This window comes from Scyliorhinus torazame, chromosome 15 (genome assembly GCF_047496885.1).
Source record: "Scyliorhinus torazame isolate Kashiwa2021f chromosome 15, sScyTor2.1, whole genome shotgun sequence".
Taxonomy (NCBI): domain Eukaryota; kingdom Metazoa; phylum Chordata; class Chondrichthyes; order Carcharhiniformes; family Scyliorhinidae; genus Scyliorhinus; species Scyliorhinus torazame.
Window position 1 is genome coordinate 12,418,143 of NC_092721.1, and position 19,879 is coordinate 12,438,021.

Genomic DNA, 19,879 nt, shown 5'->3' on the forward strand with positions numbered 1-19,879 from the left:
TCTCTGGTTGGCAACCTGTAACTAGTGGGGTCCCTCAAGGATCAGTGTTGGGCCCGCAGTTGTTCACAATTTACATAGACGATTTGGAGTTGGGGACCAAGTGCAATGTGTCAAAGTTTGCAGACGACACTAAGATGAGCAGTAAAGCAAAAAGTGCAGAGGATACCAGAAGTCTGCAGAAGGATTTGGATAGGTTAGGTGAATGGGCTAGGGTCTGGCAGATGGAATTCAATGTTGCCAAGTGTGAGGCTATCCATTTTGGGAGGAATAACAGCAGAATGGATTATTATTTAAACGGTAAGATGTTAAAACATGCTGCTGTGCAGAGGGACCTGGGTGTGCTGGTGCACGAGTCGCAAAAAGTTGGTGTGCAGGTGCAACAGGTGATTAAGAAGGCTAATCGAGTTTTGTCTTTCATTGCTAGAGGGATGGAGTTCAAGACTAGGGAGGTTCTGCTGCAATTGTATAGGGTGTTGGTGAGGCCGCATCTGGAGTATTGTGTTCAGTTTTGGTCTCCTTACCTGAGAAAGGACATATTGGCACTGGAGGGAGTACAGAGGAGATTCACTAGGTTGATCCCAGAGTTGAGGGGATTAGATTATGACGAGAGGTTGAGTAGACTGGGACTGTACTCATTGGAGTTTAGAAGGATGCGGGGGGGATATTATTGAGACATATACAATTATGAAGGGAATAGATAGGATAGATGCGGGCAGGTTGTTTCCACTGGTCGGGGAAAGCAGAACTAGGGGGCATAGCCTCAAAATAAGGGGAGGTAGATTTAGGACGGACTATAGGAGGAACTTCTTCACCCAAAGGGTTGTGAATCTCTGGAATTCCTTGCCCAGTGAAGCAGTTGAGGCTCCTTCTTTAAACGTTTTTAAGAAAAAGATAGATACCTTTCTAAAGAATAAAGGGATTCGGGGATATGGTGTACGGGCCGGAGAGTGGAGCTGAGTCCACAAAGATCAGCCATGATCTCATTAAATGGCGGAGCAGGCTCGAGGGGCCAGATGGCCGACTCCTGTTCCTAATTCTTATGTTCTGTCAGTGTCCTGATCGAGGTCTTTGTTGGTGTTTCCGGGCAGACCCATGCTGCAGGCCACCGGACCGCAGCATCATTAAGAATATGTGGGAGGCCATTCGTCCCATCAGGTCCCTGCTGCCCTTTTGAAACAGCTATCCAATTAGCCCCACTCCCCTGCCTCTTTCCCACAATCCTGCAACATTGCTGAAACATTTCCTTCGGTACAGATTCATTGCTGTTGGAATATGAAGTATATTTAGCTGCAGGAAACATTTTCATTTTTGGTTGAAAAAGGGGCTAAGGGGCAGCACGGTGGCACAGTGAGTAGCACGGCTGCCTCACGGCGCTGAGGTCCCAGGTTCGATCCCGGCTCTGGGTCACTGTCCGTGTGGAGTTTGCACATTCTCCCCGTGTTTGCGTGGGTTTCGCCCCCACAACACAAAGATGTGCAGGGTAGGTGGAGAGGCCACGCTAAATTGTCCCTTAATTGGAAAAAATGAATTGGATACTCTAAATTTATTTTAAAAAAAGAAAAAGGGGCTAAACCCCTTATCTATTCTCCTCCCACTGTTTTCACAAAATGGCTGCAGCATTTACATTTGAAGTGCGCAATTTTATTGAATAAACTTGTTCGCAGTCAAAGTAAAACTTTCGGGCGGTATAACGCATTAAATACGTACACCTCCGCATTGCGTGTGTACTCTGGGTGCAGGGAGTGTGCAGGCCTGAAACACACCCCATAGTCGGCCTTGGGCCTCACTTGCACACGACTAGGTGCTTACAGACAGGTTGTCCACAATCTTGTGTCATTGCGCCCCTGCCAGCAGCACCCAAATAAGCAAGGCCTGAGCAATCGGGAGGGAGGGAGGCAACTTGCAGGAGATGGAGCAGGTGGATAATTTGACACCAACAACATTCGTCATCAACCTGGAGAGGTTCCTCCCCACTCCACATCAGCCTGAAATATTTTAAAGAAATAAATGTTTTTTTGTGTAGACCTTCAGTGGTCTCTTCAAGAACCAGTTGTGAGGTCACGTGCAGATCACACTTGCGTTTCTAGCAGAATATATTGGCCTTGGAAAGAGTGCAGTGTTAAATGACCAGAATGATACCTGGGCTTGTAGAGCCAAATTACGAGGTACAATTTCACAAACCGGGGATGTGTTCTGTGGAATTTAGAGGGTTAAGGGGTGATTTGATCGAAGGTTTCATGATATTAATGGTACTAGATTTGGTAGCTAGAGAGAAACTATTTCTGCCGGCTGGGGTGACAAGAATATATTGGCCTTGGAAAGAGTGCAGTGCTAAATGACCAGAATGATACCTGGGCTTGTAGAGCCAAATTACGAGGTACAATTTCACAAACTGGGGATGTGTTCTGTGGAATTTAGAGGGTTAAGGGGTGATTTGATCGAAGGTTTCATGATATTAATGGTACTAGATTTGGTAGCTAGAGAGAAACCATTTCTGCCGGCTGGGGTGACAAGCACTAGGGGGACATAGTCTAAATATTACAGCCAGATCCCTCAGGATTAAAATTAGGCAACAGGTCTTCACCAACAGGATAGCAGAAGGTTGGAAATCTCTTCCGCAAACAGCAATTGATGCTTGATCAATTGTTAATCTTAAATCTGAGATTAATTTTGTTAACTAAAGGTATTAAGGGTAATGGAGCAAAGATGGGTTTATGGAGTTAGGTCTCATTGAATAATGGAACACTGTGGAGGGGCTAAGTGATTTGCTCCTCCAATGTTCAGTTTATTATGGGGGATCCTGTGGGCCTTTGAAAGGCATTAATAACTCTGCTATTTGCATATGGTAGGCAGTGTTATTTTGTTGTTGAATGGGCCGCTCAGTGCCTGGTGTGGGGCTCCAGCCCACATCCTTTTGGCTCAGACACAGGACTGTCACTGACAGAGCCAACCTGATGCATGCCCCTTGACATTCAATGGCATTACCATCACTGAATCCCCCACTATCAGGTTATTTCAAGTTTCCCACGGCAGGTTGATGGAAAAAGTGAAGTCGTATGGGGTTCGGGGTGTACTAGCTAGATAGATAAAGAACTGGCTGGGCAACAGGAGACAGAGAGTAGTGGTGGAAGGGAGTGTCTCTGAGGCACGATCAATTTGGCTAGAGACAAAGTTGAATTCAAACTGAGGCTTTATTAGTATCTGATGTGTGGCCTCCTACAGCAGCTGACGAAATGGCTGCGAGCTGAAGGCCACGCATATTTATAACCCGGCTCCTGGGCTTAGCATGCAGGGGCCCAGGTGAACCTGTAGTGCAGGTTCTACCGTACAACCCTTAATATAAGAACACAGTGGTTTACCACAGTCTCAAAATGGAGAAAGGTGACTAGTGGTGTTCCACAGGGATCCGTGCTCGGACCACTGTTGTTTGTGATATACATAAATGATCTGGACGAAGGTATAGGTGGTCTGATTAGCAAGTTTGCAGATGATACTAAGATTGGTGGAGTTGCAGATAGCGAGGAGGACTGTCAGAAAATACAGCAAAATATAGATAGATTGGAGAGTTGGGCAGAGAAATGGCAGATGGAGTTTAATCCAGGCAAATGCGAGGTGATGCATTTTGGAAGATCTAATTCAAGAGCGGACTATACGGTCAATGGAAGAGTCCTGGGGAAAATTGATGTACAGAGAGATCTGGGAGTTCAGGTCCATTGTACCCTGAAGGTGGCAACGCAGGTCGATAGAGTGGTCAAGAAGGCATACAGCATGCTTGCCTTCATCGAACGGGGTATTGAGTACAAGAGTCGGCAGGTCATGTTACAGTTGTATAGGACTTTGGTTAGGCCACATTTGGAATACTGCGTGCAGTTCTGGTCACCACATTACCAGAAGGATGTGGATGCTTTAGAGAGGGTGCAGAGGAGGTTCACCAGGATGTTGCCTGGTATGGAGGGTGCTCGCTATGAAGAAAGGTTGAGTAGATTAAGATTGTTTTCGTTGGAAAGACGGAGGTTGAGGGGGGACCTGATTGAGGTCTACAAAATTATGAGAGGTATGGACAGGGTGGATAGCAACAAGCTTTTTCCAAGAGTGGGGGTGTCAATTACAAGGGGTCACGATTTCAAGGTGAGAGGGGGAAAGTTTAAGGGAGATATGCGTGGAAAGTTCTTTACGCAGAGGGTGGTGGGTGCCTGGAACGCCTTGCCAGCAGAGGTGGTAGAGGCGGGCACGATAGCATCATTCAAGATGCATCTAGACAGATATATGAACGGGCGGGGAACAGAGGGAAGTAGATCCTTGGAAAATAGGCGACAGGTTTAGATAAAGGATCTGGATCGGCGCAGGCTGGGAGGGCCGAAGGGCCTGTTCCTGTGCTGTAATTTTCTTTGTTCTTTGTTCTTGTACTATCAACATCCTGGGGGTTAGCATTGGCCTGAAACTGAATTGAAATAGCCATATAAATACTGTGGCTACAAGAGCAGTCCAGAGGCTAGGAATCCTGCAGAGAGTAACTCACCTCCTGACTCCCCAAACCCTGTCCACCATCTTACAAGGCACAAGTCAAAAATGTGCTGGAATATCCTCCACTGCCTGGATGATTGAAGCTGCAACAACACTCAAGAAGCTCGACACCATCCAGGGCAAAGCAGCCCACTTCATTGGCACCCCTTCCACAAACATTCACTCCTTTGAGCACTGGCACCCTGTGGCAGCCATCTGCATGATGCACCGTAGGAACTCACCAAGATCTTTAGATAGCAACCTCCCAACCCTTGGTCACTACCATCTAAAAGGACAAGGGAAGCAGATATATGGGTAAGCCACCACCTAGAAATTTCCCTGCAAGTCACTCGTCATCCAGACATGGAAATATACCCCTGCTCCTTTACTGTCACTGGGTCAAAATCCCGGAACTCACTGTGGATGTACCTACACCTCAGGGGCTGCAGCGGTTCAAGAAGGCAAGTGGCATTGTGCAGTGTCCTCCCACTGTATAAAAAAAACAATTACAGAAGCAACCCGATTTTCATTTCAGCTGGCCTTCTGCCAGGGGAGCGAGTTGAAAATCCACTTAATTGTTTTGAAGGAGATGAAAATTCCAAACTTTCCCAGCCTTTGTCTAACTTGTAGCAAGTAGAATCAGGAGTAGGGATATTTCTCATGCAGGCTGGTGACTTATTCCATCAGCTATTGACTCTGTTACCCTGAGTTAAAGGTTCTCACACAGCAGCCAACTGAGACTAATGTTAATTACTCCTGATCCGGTTGGTGAAAAAGGGAATTTAAAAGTTGAATCTATCTATTACTCAAAAGTTGAAGCAATTGAGCTGTGCTTGAAGGAAGATTATAATAACTGCGAGGGAGGCGAGTTTTTAAAATGTAATTTAGACCTTTTTGAGGCACTCCCTACCTCAAAACAGAAACTGAACTATCTACGAAACTGAAAGGGAAGCAGAAAAGGTAAAAGAAAAGGACATGAAACTGAACTTCCCAGTTCCCAGTAAAGAAACCAAAGGCAAGCTGAGGTTGGGAAATCAAAACTAAACCTATATAAAAGGACAAAGATAAGTCCAAGCTGGGCAGTAGCAGTTGTTGAGTCTATGGAGCAGAACAGGTAAGCTGAGGAAGACTCAAGTACAAGAGGCTAGATCCAGAAGCTGAGACTATGGGTGCGATTTAAACACCGTGTTGCGCCCGACATGTCTCTGAGCGTGCCGGTTAAATAGAGGGAAAGGCCAAAGTCGAGATTCACGCCGGGCGTGAATCCGTTTGCCATCTAACCGGCCCGCTCCCGATGGCAAGTTCCGATCTTGTCCAAATATGGTGAGCATATCGCTGACCCCAATTTGCATTAATTTCCATGTCATTAGCCAGAGCAAAGTCAAATGAAACGGCCTCCCAGGAATTAACCAGCTCCCCAATGAGAAATCCCGCAGGCGTCGTTTTGAAAATGTGAAGCTGGCGCAATGGCTGCTGGGGGGAGGAGCCATTTCCATTTTCCAACAAGCAGCCCAAGGGCACTTGCTCCAGTGCTCAGGGGGTTGGGCTTGGTCAGGGAGCTGAAGCGTTCCAGGTCGGGGTTCACCCCTGGGGCGGAGGTGGTGGGGGAGGGGGGGGGGGGGGGCTATTGAGGGGCTCTTCATCTGTGAGGACTTCAAGCCATCTTTAAATATTGTGCAGCGCATAACAGGGGCAACTACAGCTGCTGCCTGTCTGTCCCACCAAACACTTCCAGACAGAGCCTTAATCCTGGTTATATGCTAACTGGCTTTGACTGTGAGTAGTCTCTAACTTCAGAGCTGAATTGCGAATAAGGAATTGGCCTTGTTAGTTGTGAGAGCACTTCACAGCTGCAGGTTGTGTTTGCTGCTTGCTTCTGCTGGTGGCTGCAGATGCCTGGATGCTGCTGTTGCTGTTTCCTTATTTTTATTTAGCCAGTAAGAAAGACAATTTTTTCAAAAGTATCTGAGTCCTGGTGAAGGAATGAGTCTGGAAGGCAATCCGGTTGGAAGCACAAAAACGCTGCGTGACCGGGGGCATGGCATTGTTCCAAATGGGCCACCTGATGATGCTGTTGAAGAAAGTCTGTCGTAGATTGCTGATGTTTTTGTTGCTGGTGTGGTGAGTGCTGTGTGTACCTGGCACGTCACCGCAGGTTAAACACACTGGAAGTCAAGAATGTTCAACTGCACCTTGAGCACCGTGGAAAATGTGGATGTCAGGATTTGGTTCCGATGAAATTGGACCATGTGGGAGGGCCTGTCTAGCTTTAGCTCTTGGAAGGAGAATGGCATAGATACTTAGAACAAGTACAGGTTTTTGTTTTTTTAAAAAAATATTTTTATTCAAATTTTAACATATTTTCAACAAAACCCCCCCCTTACAGAAAAAAGAAAAACAAAGAACACATAAATAAACATCTTACAACTACATCACAAATTCCCCCAATATACAAACCCCCCATTAAGCAATAATAAACACAGTAGAAAACACAAAGTACACCCCCCCCCTCTGGGTTGCTGCTGCTGCTGACCACCTCCTAACGCTCCGCTAGAAAGTCTAGCGCCTGAAGAAACCTTGCACAGACCCTCTCAAGGCAAATTTTACCCTCTCCAATTTAATGAATCCTGCCATGTCGCTGATCCAGGCTTCCATGCTTGGGGGCCTCGCATCTTTCCACTGTAGCGGAATCCTCCGCCGGGCTACCAGGGACGCAAAGGCCAGAATACCGGCCTCTTTCGCCTCCTGCACTCCCGGCTCGTCCGATACCCCAAATAGTGCTAACCCCCAGCTCGGCTTAACCTGGGTGTTCACCTTAGACACGGTCCTCGCAATACCCCTCCAGAACCCATCCAGCGCCGGGCACGCCCAGAACATGTGGGCGTGATTTGCTGGGCTCCCCGAGCACCTCACACACCTGTCTTCCACCCCAAAGAACCTGCTCAGCCTCGCGCCTATCATATGCGCTCTGTGAAGAACCTTAAATTGTATCAGGCTAAGCCTGGCGCGAGAGGAGGAAGAATTAACCCTACCTAGGGCATCCGCCCACGCACCCTCGTCTATCTCCTCCCCAAGCTCCTCCTCCCATTTACCCTTTAGCTCCTCCACCGAGGTCTCCTCCTCCTCCTGCATCTCCTGGTAGAGACCCTGCCTTCTCCGACCCACACCCCCGAGAGCACCTTATCCTGGATCCTATGTGCTGGAAGCAGCGAGAACTCCCTCACCTGCCGACTTACAAATGCCCTTACCTGCATGTACCTGAAGGCATTTCCGGGGAAAAGCCTGAATTTTTCCTCCAGTGCCCCAAGGCTCGCAAACGTCCGATCTAAAAACAGGTCCCCCATCCTTCTAATTCCTGCCCTGTGCCAGCTCAGGAACCCTCCATCCATTCTCCCCGGGATGAACCGATGGTTCTCCCGGATCGGGGACCAAACCGAAGCCTCTACCTCACCCCTGTGGCGTCTCCACTGCCCCCAAAGTTTCAAAGTCGCCACCACCACCGGACACGTGGTGTACCTAGTCGGCGGGAGCAGCAACGGTGCTGTCACCAGCGTTCCCAGACTCGTGCCCACACAGGACGCCATCTCCAGCCTCTTCCACGCTGCCCCCTCCCCCTCCATTACCCACTTGCGTATCATCGCCACATTGGCAGCCCAGTAATACCCACACAGATTAGGCAACGCTAACCCTCCTCTGGCCCGATTCCGCTCCAGAAACACTCTTCTTACCCTTGGGGTCTTTTTCGCCCACCCGAATCCCATGATGCTCCTACTGACCCGCTTAAAAAAGGCCTTAGGGATCAGGATGGGGAGGAACTGGAATATAAAAAGAAACCTCGGGAGCACCGTCACCTTCACCGACTGTACCCTACCCGCCAGGGAGAGTGGCAGCATATCCCACCTTTTAAACTCCTCCTCCATCTGCTCCACCAGCCTCGTCAAGTTGAGCTTGTGTAGGGCCCCCCAGCTCCTGGCCACCTGGATCCCCAGGTACCGAAAACGCCTTTCCGCCCTCTTCAATGGAAGCTCGTCTATCCCCCTTCCCTGGTCCCCTGGGTGTACCACGAAGAGCTCACTCTTCCCCTGTTGAGCTTATACCTGGAAAAGTCCCCAAACTCCCTGAGGATCCGCATCACCTCTGTCATCCCCCCCCACTGGGTCCGCCACATACAGTAACAGGTCATCGGCATACAACGATACCCGGTGTTCCTCCCCCCACCCCCCGGACCAGCTCCCTCCAGTTCCTGGACTCCCTTAGAGCCATAGCCAAAGGCTCAATTGCCAATGCAAATAGCAAGGGGGATAGGGGGCACCCCTGCCTCGGCCCCCGGTACAGCCGAAAGTATTCCGACCTCCTCCGATTCGTGGCCACACTCGCCACCGGGGCTTCGTTAAGTAGCCTAACCCAACTAATGAACCTGTCCCCGAACCCAAACCTCCTCAACACTTCCCAAAGGTACCCCCACTCCACCCTATCGAAGGCCTTCTCCGCGTCCATCGCCGCCACTATCACCGCTTCCCCCTCCACTGCAGGCATCATGATTACGTTAAGGAGCCTCCGCACATTGGTATTCAGCTGCCTTGCCTTCACAAAACCCGTCTGGTCCTCGTGAATCACCCCAGGGACACAGTCCTCAATTCTGGTAGCCAACACCTTCGCTAACAGCTTCGCGTCCACGTTGAGGAGAGAGATTGGCTTATACGACCCACACTGTAATGGGTCCTTGTCCTGCTTCAAGATCAGCGAGATCAGCGCCCTGAACATCGTCGGGGGTAGGGCACCCCCCTCCCTTGCCTCATTGAAAGTCCTCACTAATTGAGGGCCCAGCAGGTCCATGTACTTCCGGTAAAATTCCACCGGGAACCCATCTGGCCCCGGTGCCTTCCCCGCCTGCATACTCCCCAGCCCCTTAGTCAGCTCCTCCAGCCCTACCGGTGCCCCAAGCCCAGCCACCTGCTCCTCCTCCACCCTCGGGAACCTCAGCCGATCCAAAAATTGACCCACCCCCCTCCCCCGTCGGGGGCTCAGACCTATACAGCCCCTCATAAAAGTCTCTAAATACCCCATTTATTCCCACCGTACTCCGCGCCATGTTCCTCCCTATATCCCTAACTCCCCCAATCACCCTCGCTGCCTCCCGCTTCCGAAGCTGGTGTGCCAACATCCGGCTAGCCTTCTCCCCATACTCATACACCGCCCCTTGCGCTTTCCTCCACTGCACCGCTGCCTTCTTGGTGGCCAACAGGTGAAACTCGACCTGGAGGCTTCGTCGCTCCTTGAGTAGTCCCTCCTCGGGGACCTCTGCATACCTCCTATCCACCCTTAAAATCTCCCCACTGATCTCTCCCTCTCTCTCCTCTCCTTGTGGGCCCTAGTGGAGATTAGCTCTCCCCTAATCACCGCCTTCAGCGCCTACCAGACCACCCCCACCTGCACCTCCCCATTATCGTTAGCCTCTAGATAGCTTTCAATACACCCCCGGATCTGCCCGCTCACCTCTTCTTCCGCCAGCAAGCCCACATCCAGGCGCCACAGCGGGCGCTGGTCCCTCTCCCCTAGCTCCAGCTCCACCCAATGCGGGGCATGGTCTGAGATGGCTTTGGCCGAATACTCCGTGTCCTCCACCTCGGGATTAGTGCCCTGCTCATAACGAAGAAGTCTATCCGGGAGTAGGCTTTTTGGATGAGGGAAAAAAAAGAAAATTCCCTGGCCCCTGGCCTGACAAACCTCCATGGGTCCACTCCTCCCATCTTGTCCATAAACCCCCTCAGCACCTTGGCCGCTGCCGGCCTCTTACCCGTCCTGGACCTGGAGCGGTCCAATGCTGGATCCAGTACCGCGTTGAAGTCCCCCCCCCCATTAGCAAGCTCCCTGCCTTCAGGTCTGGAATCCGGCCCAACATGCACCGCATAAATCCGGCACCGTCCCAATTCGGGCATATACATTCACTAATACCACCCGCACCCCCTGCAGCTTACCACTCACCATCACATACCTACCTCCATTGTCTGCCACGATGTTCAGTGCCTCAAACGACACCTGCTTCCCCGCCAAAATCGCCACCCCTCGATTCTTTGCATCCAACCCCGAGTGGAAAACCTGCCCTACCCACCCCTTTCTCAGCCTGACCTGATCTGCCACCTGTCATGATATTCAAGTGAACATCACAGCACATACACTCATACATAATGATAGACAGAGCAATGGACCAATTAACACACATAACATGACAGCCAATCACAGACAAGAGCATACACAGTACAAAACAAGAAACACGCCACTTCCTAAGCAGTCCATCAGGAGACGGCACAGGCAAGGACCTCAAAGCCAGACACTCACACAGTCACCACGTGCTGAGTACCAAGTTTGTTATATAAATAGTTTAAAGGAATAAAACTGCGTTGTACCAATCGCAACCATGTTGGTTCGTCTGTATCTCAGAGCACCCAACACTTCATGGTACCAGAAGTGAATCAAAACCTACCCACAAATCTGCCATCCTGCGCCATGGACACCGTCAACACACCGCAGCCGTTGCAAGTTGCTGGGAACCGTGGCATAAATTGGACGCTGTTCAAGCAGCGCTTCGAACTCTTTATGGAAGCCAACGAAAAACAGGGCACCTCGGACAAAAGGAAGATCGCCATTCTCCTCACCACCGCAGGTCAGCACGCCATCCATGTATACAACTCCCTGGTGTTCGCGGAAGGCGAGGAGAAGTCTAAATATGACACGGTCCTCCTCAAACTCGACCAACACTTCAACGTTGAGGTCAACGAGAGCTTTGAGAGGTGTGTCTTCCAGCAGTGCCTGCAAGGTAAGGATGAGCTCTTTCAGCCCTTCCTGCCTGACCTTAGCATCTGCAGTTGAAGCCTGTGTCCTGCACGAGAACGCGACTAGCCGCTATGCCCAATTTCAGGCGACTGAATCGGCGTGGAGGGGGTCCTACGCGAGCGGATCGGCGAGCCAGGTGCCCCACGAGGCCGAAAGGGTCCAGGCGATCGAGTTTCTCCCAGCCAGCGGCCCGGACGAGGGCGGCCGTTTCGCGCGCTTTTCGAGGACTCCCGTGCTTGTGCGCGCCAAAACCTACGGCAACACTGAGGGATGTGATGCGCAGGCGCACTCGACGCAAGACCGAACTGCGCATGCGCAGTGGCGTAACGAACGCCATGACGTCACGACGTGCGGCAACTGTGGAGCTGCACATTTAAAAGGGCAATGTCCCGCAAAAGCCCGACAATGCCTACGCTGTGGCAAGATGGGCCACTACGCTGCCTACTGTGAGCGGCTCAACCTGTGGATCTTCCGCATCTCCGACAACCTCGCAGACACGTGCGGACCATCCAGCCTCCACATCACGACATCCAAATCGATGACACAGATGACCCAGACGCCTTCCGGGTTGCGGTCATTGATGGAACCGGGTCAACACAATCAATCCGGGTGATGAATGGTGTGCCACCCTGACGGTCAACCGATCGCCAATCACTTTCCACCTGGACACTGGCGCCTCCGCCAACCTCATAGCATGGTCCGCCTTCTACACCATGAAGGTCAGACCACCAATCCGGCCGTCCCGGTGCAGGATGGTCGACTACAACGGGAACGTTATCCCGGCTATGGGATCCTGCCAGCTCCAGGTGACACACAACACACACACGGCCACACTCTCGTTCGAGATAGTCGGCTCATCGAAGGACTCCCTGCTGGACGCACAGGCATGCAAGGCTCTCCACCTCGTGCATGAGTCCACTCTCTCTCTCCAGATGGCACATCTGACTTCCCGGATGCAGAGTTCAACGCACAGCTCCAATCGCTCCTCGCCCACAACCAGGAGGCATTCGAGGGCATGGGAACACTGCCATACCCCTACCGAATTCGCCTCAAAACGGACGCCATCCCGGTCATTCACGCACCTCGCAGGGTTCCTGTGCCACTTAAAGACCGCCTCAAGCAGCAGCTGCAGGATCTCCAGGACCAAGGGGTCCTATCCAGGGTCACAGAGCCCACGCCGTGGGTCAGCTCCATGATGTGTGTCAAGAAGCCCTCTGGCGAGCTCCTCATCTGTATTGACCCCAAAGACCTCAATAATACTATCATGAGGGAACATTATCCCCTACCCAAACGGGAGGTGATCACCAGTGAAATGGCCCAGGCGAAAATATTTACGAAACTGGATGCTTCTAAGGGGTTTTGGCAGATCCAACTCGATCCCTCCAGCCGGAAGCTTTGTACCTTCAACACCCCTTTCGGCAGGTTCTGCTACAACCGGATGCCATTTGGCATCATCTCGGCATCCGAGGTCTTTCATAGGATCATGGAGCAGATGATGGAAGGCATCGAAGGGGTGCGCGTATACGTGGATGACGGTATCATCTGGTCTACCACACCACAGGAGCACATATATTGTCTCCAACGCGTTTTTGCCCGCATACGGGAAAACGGCCTGCGCCTCAACCGAGCCAAGTGTTCCTTTGGCCAGACCGAGTTGAAGTTCCTGGGGGACCATATCTCCAGGTCAGGGGTCCGTCCGGGTGCAGACAAGGTGAGCGCCATCACAGCCATGCCACAGCCGGCAGACAAGAAAGCAGTGCTACGCTTCCTAGGCATGGTCAGCTTCCTGGGGAAGTTCATTCCCAACCTTGCCTTCCACACGACAGCTCTGCGCCACCTCGTCAAAAAGTCCACAGAGTTCCAGTGGCAACACACACACCAGCTGGAATGGGAGGAGCTCAAACTCAAACTCACCACTGCACCGGTATTGCCGTTCTTTGACACGTCTCGTGCCACCAAAATCTCGACTGATGCCAGCCAATCCGGCATTGGAGCAGTGCTCCTGCAGAGGGATGACACGGCGTCATGGGCCCCAGTTGCCTATGCATCGCGAGCCATGAGCCCCACAGAGCAGCGCTACGCGCAGATCGAAAAGGAGTGCCTGGGCTTTCTAACCAGTTTAGACAAGTTCCATGATTATGTATATGGTCTTCCCCGGTTCACTGTCGAAACTGACCACCGCCCCCTGGTCAGCATCATAAACAAGGACCTGAACGAGATGACCCCTTGCCTCCAGCGAAACCTACTTAAACTCAGGAGGTACGACTTTCAACTGGTCTATACCCCAGGGAAGGAACTCATCATTGCAGATGCCCTATCCAGAGCAGTGAGCACGCCGCCAGATGCGGAGGGGTTCGTATGTCGGGTCGAGGCACAGGTGGCTTTCACATCGGCAAATCTGCCGGCTGACGACTCCAGTCTGGCTCGTATTCGCCGAGAAACTGCGGCCGACCCCCTTCTACAGCGTGTGATGCGCCACATGACGGGAGGGTGGCTCAAAGGGCAGTGCCCGCAGTTCTACAATGTCCGAGTCGACCTGGCCGTCATTGATGGCGTCCTTCTGAAGCTGGACCGGATTGTGATTCCGCACAGCATGCACAAGCTGGTCCTCGACCAACTACACGAAGGCCACTTGGGGGTCAAGAAGTGCAGACGGAGGGCCCGAGAGGCGGTATACTGGGCGGGCATCAGTGACGATATTGCCAATATGGTGCTCAACTGTACAACCTGCCAGAGCCGGGAGTGCAGGAGGCGAAAGAGGCCGATGTCGTGGCCTTTGCGTCCCTCGTAGCCCGGCGCAGGATCCTACTCATGTGGAAGGAGGCGAAACCCCCCGGACTGGAGGCCTGGGTAAACGATATGGCGGGGTTTATTAAACTGGAGCAGATAAAGTTTGCCCTGAGAGGATCGGCTCAAGGGTTCACCAGGCGGTGGCAGCCATTTCTCGACTACCTAGGGGAACGTTAGAGGGAAGATAGATGACCAGCAGCAACCCAGGGGGAAGGGAGGGGGGGGGGGGGGCGGGGAGGGGGGGAGGAGGCTTAGTTGAGTATAGGTCAATAGAGTACGAGGTTTTGTTACTTGTATATTATTATTATTATTATTGTTAAAAAGTTAAAAAATTTATGTTTTGTTATTGCTATCGTTTCGCTTGTTTTGTAAGCGGGAAAAATGTTGCTCAGGGAAAAAAAATGTCAATAAAATATATTTTAAAAAAACTGTACAACCTGCCAAAGGTTTCAGCCGGCGCAACCTCCTGAAACGCTTCTGCCCCATGAGCTGGTGACGTCCCCCTGGACGAAGGTGGGTGTAGACCTGTTTCACGCGCTCGGCAGGGACTATGTCATCATAGTTGACTACTTCGCCAAATACCCAGAAGTCATACGCCTGCCCGATTTGACGTCGTCTGCTGTCATCAGGGTCTGCAAAGACACCTTTGCTCACCACGGCATTCCGATGACTGTCGGACAATGGGCCCTGTTTCGCCAGCCAGGAATGGTCATTGTTTGCTGCCTCTTATGGCTTCACACACGTGACGTCCAGCCCTCTGCACCCCCAGTCAAATGGAAAGGCGGAGAAGGGCGTTCACATTGCCAAGCGGCTCCTCTGCAAGGCTGCTGCTGCCGGGTCGGCCTTCTGCCTCGCCCTGCTGGCCTATTGCTCGGCCCCACTAGCCACTGGTCTCTCACCAGCACAGCTGCTGATGGGTCGCGCCCTCAGGACCACTGTGCCTTCCATCCTGGCACCAACAATAGACCATACTCCGGTACTGCATAGGATGCAACTGCAGCGCGGTCGCAAGAAGAGGTCATATGACACGCGGGCAACTGATCTTCCCGCCCTGGCCCCTGGAGACGACGTCCGCATCCACCTACCAGAGGGTGGCTGGTCAGCACATGCCAAAGTTCTCCGACGCGTGGCTCCCCGCTCGTTCCTGGTACGCATGCCTGATGGATCCGTGCGTAGGCGCAATCGCCGGGCTCTTCGCCTACTTCCACGCTCGCAACGAGACCTTACACTGACACCGTGTCCTCCTGTGGTTCCTGATAGCGACTTCGTGGAGCTGCCTGCTGCCATGCCCCTTCCGTCGCCGCCCGTGGCCAGGCCCGCACCTCAGCCGGTGGTTCCCGACCCACCCTTGAGGCGGTCAACCCAAATTCGTCGCCCACCTACTAGACTGGACTTATGAGACTGTTCACACGTTGAACTCATGCAACCACTGTTTTAACATGTCTATGTTCTTCTCGTTACAGGCATTCGTTTTATCGTTCCACATTTCCACGTTTTTTTTTGTTTTGATACAACCTCGTTAGTATGTCACACCCGACATCGCCCCTTGTATATAGTTAAGCCCCATGTGCATGCTGTAAATATTACACACACACACATTTAGCTGCACTCAGTACACATTTCTATTTATAACCACGTAGGCACATAATGTTGTAAAAAAGGGGGATGTCATGATATTCAAGTGAACATCACAGCACATACACACATACATAATGATAGACAGAGCAACGGACCAATTAGCACACATAACACGACAGCCAATCACAGACAAGAGCATACACAGCACAAAACAAGAAACACGACACTTCCTGGGCAGTCCATCAGGAGACGGCACAGGGCAAGGACCTCAAAGCCAGACACTCACACAGTCACCACGTGCTGAGTACCAAGTTTGTTATATAAATAGTTTAAAGGAATAAAACTGCGTTGTACCAATCGCAACCGTGTTGGTTCGTCTGTACCTCAGAGCACCCAACACTTCACCACCCTCAAATGCGTCTCCTGGAGCATAACCACATCTGCCTTCAGTCCCTTCAGGTGCGCAAACACATGGGCCCTCTTGACCGGCCCGTTCAGGCCTCTCACATTCCAAGTTATCAGCCGGATCAGGGGGCTTCTCCCCCCGCACCCCCCCCCCCGCCCCACCGATTAGCCATCCCCTTTTCTAGGCCAGCCACGTGCCCGCGCCTCCCGCACTCTCCATTCCCCCCAGCGGTAGACCCCCCCCCCGACTCTCTCTCCGAGCTCCAGCTCCCCTTTGGCCAATGCAGCAGCAACCCAGTCCCCCCCCCCCCCCCCCCACCCCCCCAGCTAGGTCCCCCCCTAGCTGTGTTGCTCCCCCCATAGCACTCCCGTAAGTCAGCTGACTCCTGCTGACCCCGGCCACTCCCGCCACTCCATCGAACCCCCAGTGTGGTAGTCTCCCCCCACCCCCCCTCCCGTCCATCAGCGGGCGCTCCTCACCAACACCGCCCTTCCCCGCCCCACCCCCTTCCTTCCCTAGCGTGGGAAAAAGCCCGCGCTTTCCATCAAACCGGCCCCGCCCCCTTCCCTCCCTAGCGTGGGAAAAAGCCCGTGCTTTCCATCAAACCGGCCCCGCCCTCTCTGGCGCAGCTCCCTTTTGTGGCGTAATCCCAGCTCCCCCACCTCGGGCCTCCCATCTCCCCTCCCCCCCAACGGGGCCTCGTCTTTCCAATCACCAAGGAATGTGAGAGTGACGCCCCCACTCTCACAAAACTCCCACTTCAAACCATTTCACCCTCCCCCACCCAGCACCCAAGGAAACAATACAGAACAGAACAGAACATCCCCCAACATCCCCCAAAGCACAGTAACCACAGTAGCCCCCCCACGACCGCCCCTCACAACCGACCCTCAGTCCGTGTAAAACTTTTCAGCCTGAATAAAGGTCCACACCTCCTCCGGCGTCTCAAAGTAATGGTGCCGGTCCCTTAACGTGACCCACAGTCGCGCCGGCTGCAGAATCCCAAATTTCACCCCCTTCCGATGCAGAACCGCCTTAGCCCGATTGTACCCGGCCCTCTTCTTGGCCATCTCCGCACTCCAGTCCTGGTATAAACGGACCTCTGCATTCTCCCACCTGCTGCTCTGTTCCTTTTTTGCCCATCTTAGGACACACTCCCTGTCCACCAAGCGGTGGAACCGCACCAATATCGCCTGCGGCGGCTCGTTAGACTTGGGCTTCCTCGCCAGGACTCGGTGGGCCCCATCCAGCTCCAGGGGCCTCGGGAAGGCACCCGCGCCCATCAACGTGTTCAGCATCATGACCACATATGCTCCGGCATCCGACCCCTCCACTCCCCCCGGGAGACTCAGAATCCGCAGATTCTTCCTCCTCGACCGATTCTCCATGTCCTCGAACTTCTCCTGCCATTTCTTATGCAGCGCCTCGTGCGCCTCCACCTTCACCGCCAGGCCCAATATCTCGTCCTCATTCTCCGAGGCATTCTGCCGCACCTCCCGGATCGCCGCCCCTTGGGCCTTCTGGGTCACGATCAGCTTGTCGATTGAAGCCTTCATCAATTCTGTGAAGCAGCGCTTGAGAAACTCCTGCTGCTCCTGCGACCACTGCGCCCACGCTGCCTGGTCTCCACCCGCCGCCATCTTGATTTTCCTCCCTCGCACTTTTCGCTGCACCAAAATTACTTTTTTCACCGCTCCACTCCTGGTCCAATCCATTCAGTGCCGGGGAAATCGTACTATCACCTTCCCACACTGGGAACCGTCGAACAAATGCCGCTGGGGGCCCGAAAAAGAGCCCAAAAGTCCGTTTCTGGCGGGAGCTGCCGAACGTGCGACTTAGCTCAGCATAGCCGCAACCGGAAGTCCAGAACAAGTACAGGTTGAGCGTCCCTTATCCGAAATTCTGATAACCGGAAATTTCCAAAATCTGCACTTTTTTTCGAGTGCTGGCGTGGCGTCACGAGTGATATCCCACAAGACTCTCGGTAGGTTCCCGGGTGATGTGCCGGTCTCAACACACGCACACGCGCAGGTCCCAATGCGCTGCACATGCGCATTGCCACATTATATTCCGAATTATGAAATCCAATGCACACTCAGCCCCAAGCACATCGGGTAAGGGATGCTCGACCTGTAACGCATTGATAGACAGGTCATTTCCACAACAAAGTTCTGAACATGATAACACATTCTCAGTCTTATCCTCCATTTCTGTTGAAGAACTTGCGAGGGGTGTTTGTTTTTTGTGAACATGAGCTGATTCAGCTTTGTCTTGGTCCCAATATGGAACGGTGACGTTTTCTTGTTGTTCAATGGTTAGTGTGATTTGTGGAATGTTACATAGTTGATTTTCAAAACTTTGTTACTGTTGACCATTTAATAAACAAAATATTCTCAAGTGGATTCTCGTGGGTGCACCTGCCATGTCTCAGACGATGATAATTGGGGGCAGCACGGTGGCCCAGTGGTTAGCACTGCTGCCTCACGGCGCCGAGGTCCCAGGTTTGATTCCGGCTCTGGGTCACTGTCCGTGTGGAGTTTGCACATTCTCCCCGTGTTTGCGTGGGTTTCGCCCCCACAACCCAAAGATGTGCAGGCTAGGTGGATTGGCCACGCTAAATTGCCCCTTCATTGGAAACAATGAATTGGGTACTCTAAATTTTCTTTAAAAATACAACGATAATTGCATCGCATTTCAATCAAACTTGGAAACCTGAGCACTTTGCCTGACCTCGAGAAGCGTCAGCACCATAGAGCAGCAGCCAATAATCAAACACTAAAGAGCTGGGCTTCAGCACTGGGGGCATTCCCCGGGAGCGTGCATGACAGCTACACCTTGGGACACTCGAAGATCCTGGGGGGAGGAAGGAGGGGAAAGGGGGAATCGGGGGAGGCCCTCATCCTCGCATGCGTCTCATAGGATGAGGCTTTGTCCGTCAGTTCATCCCCTCTCCCCAATTCTCCTCCTACCCCCCCATTCCCCTCCTTCCTCCACCCACCCATGATTGGACCACTCACAGCAACTGACTACCTTTACTTAGGGCGCGATTTAACAGAAACATTTTGAAGTGTCATTTTGGGCGTGGTTGGCGGATCGTTTCTCTAGCAATATTGCGTCCAGTATTTAAAGGCACGTTAGTGCTAGAAATGAGCCTGGTACAGTGGCACAGTGGTTATCTCTGTTGCCTCACAGTGCCAGAGACCCAGGTTTGATTCCGACCTCGGTTGACTCTCTGTGCGGAGTCTGCATGTTCTCTCCGTGTCTGCGTGGGCTTCCTCCGGGTGCTCCGGTTTCCTCCCACTGTCCAAAGATGTGCAGGTTAGATGGATTGCCCATGCTAAATTGCCCCTAGGTGGGGTTACGGGGATTGGGTGGGAAATTGGGATTGGGTCGGGTGCATTTTCAGAGGGCCGATACAGACTCGATAGGCCAAATGGCCTCCTTCTGCACTGTAGGGATTCTTTGATTTGATTTGAAGAGAACTGTAATGGATCTGCCACCCAGACTGAGCTGAGCAGCTTGTGTAGCAGATGTGTGCTATTTACGGTGAACATCCCACCCATGGAACTCAGATTGGTTGCTGTCAGCTGGGTGTCAGACTCTAGTTACTAGGGGGATCGGAGCTCAAATTCCTCATGAAGAAGACAACAGTTGAAGGACTTTGTGGCTGAGTGTGATCACTCAAATCTGAGTAGACTCCTAAGTGCAATCATAAGATTGGTCTTAGTTGTATCTGCCATTTAAGGTGTAATTTATATTCAATCACCA